Here is a 10,203-nt window from a genome sequence, read left to right as displayed (position 1 = left end):
ATAAAAAAATAACTTTCACATACTACGAGACGGAGTACTTCAGTAGAACCCTAATCCTAACACTAACATCTCGACTCTCTCATTCCAATAGAACTGGCGCCCAGAGAGCGAAGCTCGACCAGAGTCCTTAATTCCAGTTTGGTCACTTAGGTTTCCAAATAAGCCGGCGCCTAGAGAGAAATGCTCGACCAGGGACCTTTACTCCGCAAACTCACTCTACTCAGTCCAGAGAGCAATGCTCGATCAGAGCAAGTCCTAAATTTACCTTTTAAAAAAATTTATAAACCTTTACCCCTTTATTTTCTATCTCTGATTGATACTGGTGTAATTCATCAAATAGCATATGTTCTACAGCCGTTTTATCCCGAGTCAACACGGAAACACAAACCATAATGCAGTAAATCAAACAAATATGAATAGTAATTAAATAAATAATTAAAATATTAAATTATTTAATCAGAACTATCACGTAAAAATCTTAGCATGACAGATGAACAGATATATGACTTTAACTCACAAATCTGACGACCTCCTAGCTCTGCTTTGATGCCTCGGGTGGAGCGAGCCGAACTGATGGATTATCTAATCATGGAAAATAATTTAATCAATAATATTGAAAAATTTGACAATATACCCTAGGTCTAGACTCCTAGGACTGACTGTCTGAGAATCTCGACTCGGAAGAATCCTACCGAAAATTCGGCAGAACCTCCCCTAAATTATAGACAGTTACCTCCCGTAAAACGGGTCCAGGACCTGCCAGAAAATACTTCAAATTTCTAACAATTTATTATTTTAATGGGAGTCGGGTCACCAAGACTTCATTATTTTCCCGACTTCGCCACACATCACAAATCACGACTAATAGCAGACAGTCCGACAATTAATTACTTTAACTCACAATTTTTTTTAATACTCAACACAATTCAATAAAACACATAAATTTACCAATGAACTCTAAAATCAATGGGCCAAAGAATTACCGAGACGCTTGATTGCTCAGTTGACTCACCTCCAGCCGTCGGAGTCCGATCGAAGATCCAAATGCACCAACGGACTCGAAACAACCCGTTGACGATGATTCCAGCTTTCGATCTTCCGATCCGATCCCCGATCATCCGAAGAGATTTATAGACAATCTTGGCCGTCAATTTTCAAACAGAGTCCGATCGTCACGAAACCGGTGCCATTGGAAAGTTTGAGCTGAGGAAAGTCCGAATACGCCATCTAATCATCCATCCCTCGCCAGAGCTTGCCGGAAAAGCTTGAAATTCCGGCTGCCCCTACCTTTTTCACCTCACTAGATCTTCTATTTCTGGCCACCAATTCCGTCGCCGCTGCTCCCAAAAGGAAGCCCACTCACTAGCAAGCCAATCGCCACCCTTGGTGTTGTCGGACACGCCATGAACAGCACTGGACAACTGCCTCTTCTTTCCCCCTTTTCTTTTCTTTTTTTTTTACCGCTTCCTTCCTCCTCTTTCTCTCTTCCTCGGTGAACCCGACGCCCTCTTCTTCCTTTCTTTCTTTTCTTTCTTTTCTTTTCCTACCTATCGGCATTTGGTCCCTGAACTTTTCTTCTTTACCATTTAGTCACTCAACTTTTTTAATTACTAACAATTTCGTCCTGCAAAATTTCCGATTAACCCTTAAACTTTTCTTTAGCTTTTCAACTAAGCCCCTAACTATTTAATTTGGGCCAAATTAGAATTATTGAAAATATATAATTACTTATTTACCCTTGCTTTTAAATGTAAAATTATCAAAAAGCCCTTGCCGACATATTTAATTGTAAAAATACCAAATATACAAATTTTCATTAAAATCCCATATTTATAAAATTATATTTTTAATCCTTATTCCAAAATAAATTTCTAATTTAATCCTAACACAATTAATTTAATTAATCAATTTGCTAAATATTTTTCAATGAAAATATAACACCATTAGCTAATTAAAATGCCCTTTTCTCCAATAGTTTTTTTATAAAATATCCTTTACTAATTCTTTCATAACTTTCAATATAAAAATTAATTTATATATTCATATTGGGAAAAAATTGAATGACAAAATATATAATCCATTTTTCAAAGAATTTACTTTATTAATTTCTTAAAAATTAAACTAATTGGATATAGAAAATGACTCCCTTATTTGTCTAGCATTAAAATTCCATTTAAATCATTCCAATTAAACCAAATAAAAATAAAGTAAAATGTATTTAAATAAAAACTCATTTATTAATTATTATTAATATTATCATTATTAAAAAAAATTCTGGATATTACATACATATTATGTGGAAAATATATACTTTTACCTCACTTAAATTTAATTATCTATTTTCAGATAATATTAGCCAAGACAGGGAAATATAGAGAAAAATACTTAAAAAGAAGCTTAATTGGACATATTCGTGTTAAGGCCTAAGATTAAAATGCATGGACTGATATTTGCAAGACCTAACAGAGAACTACAAGGCTCAAAGGGGGTACTTAAGTCATTTTGTATAATTATTATGATTTATATCAAAAGTGTCTTGTGTTTGTTTGTTTGTTTTGTGTTTTGTGTTTTGTTTATGTGTTTTTATTTTATTTTTAAATTTTATTTTTAAGTTTTTAAGTCTGAAATTTTCTTTTGTTTTGAATGCGAAAAAAGAAAAACTAAATCGAGTGATTCATCAACTCAAAAGATTGAAAAGGAATCAAAAGAATTCGAAATCATGGCAAACCCACCAAGAGAGATAAGAGTTGAAAGGCGAATGGCTATGAAAGATTATACACGGTCTATAATTGGTAACACTACTTCATGCATAGTTCTAGGTGATGCATCTGGGAATTATGAACTTAAGAACATTCATTTTAATGTGTTTCATTCATTTTATGGTATGCCTAGTGAGGATGCATTAACATTTATTAGAGAATTTTATGTTATAGTTCATATTTTCTTATTATCTGGACTTAATGAAGATCAACTAATAATGAGGTGTTTCCTTTATTCATTGAAAGAAAGAGCAAAAGCTTGGTTAATAACCTTGTCTCCTAATTCTTTGAGAATTTGGGATGAAGTTTATCACAAGTTTATGAGTAGATTTTACTCACATTAAAGGCCTAAGAATTAAGAGCTGAAATTTCTAATTTTTATCAAAAGGATATTGAATTTTTTCATGAAACATGAGATCGCTTCAAATCACTTTTATTACATTTTCCACACCATGGATACCCACTTTTAATAATCAACCAATTATTTTATGATAACTTGACATAACAATATCAATGTATGGTTGATAATGCAGCTGGAGGTGCTATGTTAGAAAGGACAGCTGATGAGGTTTATGAAATCTTTGAGATGTTAGGAGCCAATTCTCAATAAAAAAGTCTGAGAATAAAAAGAGCAGGAGTAAGTGAAGTATTAGTTAGTAGTAAGATGGCTATGCAATTTCCTGAATTGACTAAGCAAGTTAAAATGCTTGCATCAATAAAAAATGTACCAAACAATGAGGTATGTGGTATTTATAGTATTTATGGTCATAGTGCTAATGTTTGTTCATCTTTTGATAATTATAGAGGAAATATGTCTAACCAAGTAAATTTTATGGATTCTTACCAACCCATGCATCCTATGAATAACCCTTATTCCAACACATATAACCTAGGTTGGAGAAACCATCCAAATTTTTCTTGGAGATACAATGATCAAAATCCACCACAAATATTAAGAAACACAAATCAACCTTATTACCAAGACCAATATTCTCAATTCTAAAAGAACTCCAATCCTTCCTTTCAAGATCAAGAACAAACTTTTGAATCTAATGAGCAAAGAAAGCCAAGTTTAAAAGAAATATTTCAATCATTTATGATAGTTTCTCATAATAGGATGGAGAGGAATGAGAAAAAGATAGATTCTATTGAGGCCTCAATGAAAGTTTAGAAGCTCAAATGGGATGAATTATTGAAGTTGTTCAAGAGCTCAAGAAAGAGAAACTATCAAGTCAACCTAAACAAGCCAATTCTATTACTACTATTAAAAAAGGTGCGGTTGTTGATAATAAGACTGATATAGAAACTGAAGAAAATTTTTCTTCTTATGTAGGTACATCTAAAAATGAATGAATTAGTAGAAATACAAATCAATGAGGAGAGCGTGCAAAAGAAAAAAAAGTAGAGCTTAATCTTAGTCTTGAAAGAAAAAAAAAGAATCATTTTCTAGACCTGAATTCCATAAGGCAAGTCAGCCTTATAGACCACATATTCCTTCTCTAAACCAACTCAAAGAGAGCGAGAAGGATAAGCAATTTTTCGAGATGCTCTCTAAATTTAGTACTACTTTACCTTTGTTAGATGTTATCAGGAATGAGCAGATTTATGCAAAGTTCTTTAAACAGTTGAACACTAACAAAAGGCGATATACAAACAATGAAAAAGTATAAGTAGCAAGTGTAATGTTTCAACATCAATTTCCCATTAAGATGAAGAATCTGGTAGTTTCACCATTGATATAACAATAGGTGACTGTCACGACCCGATATATGTGGGCCCGTGATCGGCATTAGGGAATGGGTAGGCTTACAGCCATCAAATCCCGTAGTAAGCCTGACCATTCACTAACTCAAACAAATTTCAATCCAGATTCGAGCCATTAGCACTATTCCACAATTAACCTTTAGTCATCAGATACTATACTTTAAATTTGGTCTGCTAGCATAAATAGGCAAGACTTAAATTTACATGAAATTACAAAATGATAAATTTGAAATTTCTTACTGTAGAGGTTCTAGAATTTTAAAAGTTAAACATACAAAAAATTAGTTACATTAACCCAAAGATGAAGAACTTGGGCTGCTAGAGGAAAAGGATTGTAGAAAAACTAACAACACTTGAAAAAGAGTTAAATTGAGACTGTCAGTCTCGAGGGTGAGTTAAAATCATATATCCAAAAAACGGACACAAACACTTCAATAAAATATTTGTTTATTTAAAATAAAATACTAAGTCATGCAAAAACACGTGTCGTGCCATGCTTTTGTAAAATAAATTTTATATACTACGAGATGAGTACCTCAGTAGAACCCTAACTCCTAATACTAACAGTTTTAGCCCTTCGGCTCTCTAACTCCAATAAGACTGGCGCCCAGAGAGCGAAGCTCGACCAGGGTCCTTAAATCTAGTCTGGTCACTTAATTTTCAATAAAGCCGGCGCCTAGAGAACAATGCTCGACTAGGGACCTTTACTCTGAAAAACACGCTTTACTTAGCCCAGAGAGTTAAACTCAACTAGGACAAGACCCAAATTATCCTTTACTACCCGTCTCAGATTCATATCGATATGCACGTGGTCCTGATGCAACCCATCATGTGGCATTTTCTATTGTCGTCTCATCCCGAGTCAACATGCAATCACAATAGCAATGATGTAGGAAATGATACATGTATGAATAGTAATTAAATAAATAATTAAAATCTTAAACCATTCAATTAGAATTGCTTACGTAAAACTTTAGCATGACATACATGTAAAGCAGATATATGATTTAACTTACAGTTCTGACGACCTCCTAGCTCTGCTCTGATGCCTCGGTGGAGCGAGTCGAACTGACGAATTATCTAATCACGAGAACAATTCAATCAGTAAACGTAAAGCATTTGAAAAATATCCCTAGGCCTAGACTTCTATAACTAACTATCTTAGAATTTAGACTCGGATAATTTCTATCAAAAATTCGGTAGAACCTCCCCTAAACACGGACGTCTACCCCTCGTATAACGGGTCCAAGACCTGCCAGAAAACACTTTAAATTTTTTCAATAATTTATTTAGCGGAAGTCGGGCCACCAAGACTTCAATATTTTTCTCGACTCAGCCACACATCACAAATCACAATTTTTGGTAGATAGTCCGACAAACCATTATTTTAACTAACAATCCTCACATAATTTTTTTTCTACTGCTCAACGTAATAATTAATCACATAATTTTTCTCAATGAACTCTAAAATCAATGGCTAGAGAATTACCGAGACGCTTGATCACTTGGTGGACTCGCCTCCAGCCGCCGGAGTCCGATCGACGATCTGAGTGCGCTTACGGACTCGAGACAATGCACTGATAATGATTCCAGCACTCGATTCTTCAATCCGACCCCCGATCATTCGAAAAAAATTACAGAGGATCTCGACCGTCGATTTGCAAACGGAGTTTGATCGCCGCGAAACTGGTGCCATTGGAAAGCTTAAGCTGAGGGGAGTCCGGATATGCCCTCTGATTGGCCAAAGTTGGCTGGAGACGGCCGGAAAAGCCTAAAATTTTAGTTGTCATTACCTCGCCGGAATTCCTTCCTCCAACCACCATTTGCGTCACTATCACTGTCGAAATGAAGCTCAGATCGAGGGGAGTTGTTTGCCACAAGAAATAGTGGTTACTGATGCCGAAAATGCCATGCACAGCGTTAAGGGAAGCTATGGCTGCCTTTCTCACTCCCACGCCTGTCGTCGCCTCCAACCATCGAGCTCATGATGCGACTACTGAACGAGCCTCTATCGCCGCCGCCTCTTCCTCCTTCTTCTTCTCTTCCGCGATCCCCTTCTCTTTTCTTTTTCTTTCTTTCTTCCTTATCGCCATTAGGTCCCCAAACGTTTCTTCTTTACCATTTAGTCCCTCATCTTTTTTATTACTAACAATTTCGCCTTGTAAAATTTATGTTTAACCCTCAAACTTTTTTTTAGCTTTTAATTAATCCCCTAACTACTTAATTTGGACCAAAATAAAATTATTAAAAAATAGAGAATTACTTTTAAAGGTGAAATTAGCACCATTTACTAAAATGCCTTATCGACATATTTACTTACCAAAATACCAACCATGCAAATTTTCATTAAAACCCATATATTAATAAAATTATACTTTTAGTCCTTATTTCATAATTAATTATCAAATTAATCCTAACACTTAATTAACTCAAATAATCGATTTGCTAACTGTTTTCTAATTAAAATTAGCACCATTTGCTAATTAAAATTTGCCATTCCCCAAATAAATTCTTTTATAATAATATTATTTACTAATTCTTTCATAACTTTCAAATATAGAATTTAATTCATATACTCATATGGGGAGAAAATTAAGTGACAAAAAATATAATTTATTTCCTAAGGAATTTACTTAATTAATTTCTTTAAAAATTAAACTAATTATATATAGAAAAATAACTCTCTTATTTTTATCTAGCATTAAAATTCTATTTTAAATCATTCCAATTAAATTAATTAAAAATAAATTAATGTTAATTTAAATAAAAACTCGTTATTAATTATTACTAATATTATTATTATTAAAAAAAAATTCTGGGTATTACAGTGACAAAAAGATTACAAAAGCTATATTAGATTTGGGAGCAAGCATCAACTTGATGCCTTATTTGATTTATGAATAACTTGGCATTGGAGAGTTGGAGCCTACCACTATATGTCTTTACAATTTCCTGATAGATCGATAAAATACCCTAAAGGTATAATAGGTAAGTTTCATTTTGTAGTGCTTGACATGGAAAATACACCAACAAGCGATAAGGAGCAAACTATACTTCTTGATAGAGTTTTTATGGCAACTACTAAAACAGTGATTGATGTGCATAATGAAAAACTTACCATGATAGTTTTAGGAAAAACTATTAAATTTAAAGTGTTTGATTCTCTAAATTATCTCCTAAAATATTGAAGAAATAAAGGATTTTTTTTTTAATTCTTTTTCTCCAAGAATTTATTCATTACCTAGCTCATTTATTATATTTTAATTCTCAGACATCCCGATATCTTTTGCTAGAGAATAGCTAGGCAATAAAAAGATTACTGTTGTTTTATTTGATCCATCCTGAGTACTCTAAAATCAAGTACCATTCTGCTTTTATGTTTCCAAACCTCAAAGAAGGAAAATAATTTTTATGAGGAGACTGGAATGAAACTGAAAGAGCTTTGTGGTTGCAAAGGATCTCAAAGGTGGAGAGATACTAGAGTTTGTTTGGGTTGAGAAAGAACGGATAATATAGTTTTTGCACTGAATATTACGAAGGCCTAGGAATATGATAGATAAAGCTTACTATGGTTGTAATTTTTGTTATTTTATTATTTTTTATCATTTTTGAATAATAACTTTGTTATTTTGATTGGATTTTCAAATTAAAGACTATATTTACCATCTATTTAACAATGTCTTGAACAAAAATTAATATCAAGTTCTACAACCATTCAGAATATTAATTATCAATTATTGAAATTATAACTCGCATGCCCATGCAATATTGTATAACCTTCTTAATAATCATTTGTAGTGCCTTAGTCTTAATAAGTATGTCTTTTCGAATTCTTAACATAGCTTATTTTTTTTGAACCAAAGTATCCTTATTTATTAAACTATCTTGAGAAAAATTATAAGTTATATTATAACTCTAAAAGAATTTCTTTTTTATCTTCTTTGGAAACACCACAGCCTATTAATATTCTAATTCAACCTTTCAATTGCATATTGACAATATATAAATACATATTTAATAGTAATCTAGCCTCACACACTCTTTATAAATCTATTAAACTTTCTCTTTTTATAATTTTTTCTCTTCACAATACCTTAGTTTGAGGTGAACGAATAATAATATAGAACTTGTTATAGCAATGGTCCAGCCTTACTCCACAACAAGACTTGTAAGTTGTTTATACTTTTTAATTCAAATTTAAAAGTTAGTCTTTACAACTTTATTATGGCCACACAACCACTGAGTTAAAATTTAAATTTCTTAATAACTTTTTTAAATAGGTTTTACAACTTTCAGATTGTGTAGAAAAATAATATTGAAAAAGGGACATTGTGCTATTCCATTCGTTGTGAAATACGTTCGTAAGATGTCGTATCAAAGGAATGGAAGAAATAGTATGAGAGAATGGGTGGAACAATTTAGTTTATTTTTTAGTATCAAAAGGTGATGAATGCTATATGCACCAGGGAGATCTTGAAAATATTTTTAAAATCAGAGTTTTGCGAGATTGCGAGGAAATTTAGAATGGTGGTATAAGACTGAATATCTATATAATATGTATACATTGGAAGGGTTGTCATGATTATCTATACATTATGTCTTCTTACAAAATTGTCAAGTTTTTGTAATAACTCAACTTGTCAGTTTTATAAATAGATAATAATTTACAAATACAACAACTAATCTGCAAACTATCCATACTATTGACAAAGTCTTCAAATATATAAACGTACACTATGCTAAATATTGTATATTGTATTACTTATTAAAACTATAAGTAAATAAAAAAGGTAGTCCAAAGCATGTAAAAAGGTAATCGACGACCAAGGATTCTATTTTATCATCAATCCAATCACCATTCACGTTTTAACCGACGCCAAGAAGAACAAAAGTCCTCGGTCACGTAATGGGTCTTGAAGTACTATTTCTGAATCCCCCAAGGAGTTCCCATCCGTCATCTCCGTCGAGGCCTTATTATACCTTAAAATTACGGTTGATCCGTCGGATTGAAACCTCCATTAGATTCGGCAACTAAGGATGAGATTACCATATAACAACACTAGCATAGTGCATACCATCAACACACGGTATGCACTTCAAAATGATCGCATAAGGAGGTCACATAGCACAGATGTCACATACATCGTCCTTGACATTTAAATCCGTGAATGAAGTTTTTCAACGACTACTTAAAAAATACAATGTTCTATTCCATTTTCTCATACTTCTTCTCCATGCTCAATAGAGAGTGTTCAACTGTTCATTGCATGTTCTCAACCTGCGAATATAACTTAGTGATCATGATGGTGATTGAGCTCAAAGACCTAAAATCCTCTATATCCATACTTGTCTCAATGTTAGACTCTTGTAACTCAACTAGCTTTGCTTTGATCTCCTTCAATTGAATGTGAATTTCTGCAACTCTAACTGAACCCACCCTTGCATCTCCTTTTTGGTTGTCACTTTCATCCTTATCAAGCTCACAACATCGTTAAGATTAGCTTGTTCTTTAACAAAAATAAATTCATCATTTTCTCTCTTTATAACATTCATGTGAAGCAGTATGGTGAATGTTCGATATTTTTTCAGTAGAGCTAATCATAGAAACTGTCACATAGATTTTTGGGTCAAAAGCTTTTAGCTTGATAGCAATATGAGTTACAAAAACTCCAACAATATC

General features: G+C 32.8%; 1 non-coding gene across 1 annotated transcript; it reads right to left on the bottom strand.

Annotated features, from left to right (window-relative positions):
* Nucleotides 1–3,111: 3,111 nt before the first annotated feature.
* Nucleotides 3,112–3,219, bottom strand: LOC112535199. The gene has a single exon (XR_003079375.1). It is a non-coding gene; the product is annotated as a small nucleolar RNA R71 (small nucleolar RNA).
* Nucleotides 3,220–10,203: the final 6,984 nt, after the last annotated feature.

The sequence above is a fragment of the Ricinus communis genome, chromosome 6 (genome assembly GCF_019578655.1).
Source record: "Ricinus communis isolate WT05 ecotype wild-type chromosome 6, ASM1957865v1, whole genome shotgun sequence".
Lineage (NCBI taxonomy): Eukaryota > Viridiplantae > Streptophyta > Magnoliopsida > Malpighiales > Euphorbiaceae > Ricinus > Ricinus communis.
The sequence above is the reverse complement of the archived record's forward strand: the minus strand, read 5'-3'. Positions and strand labels throughout refer to the sequence as shown.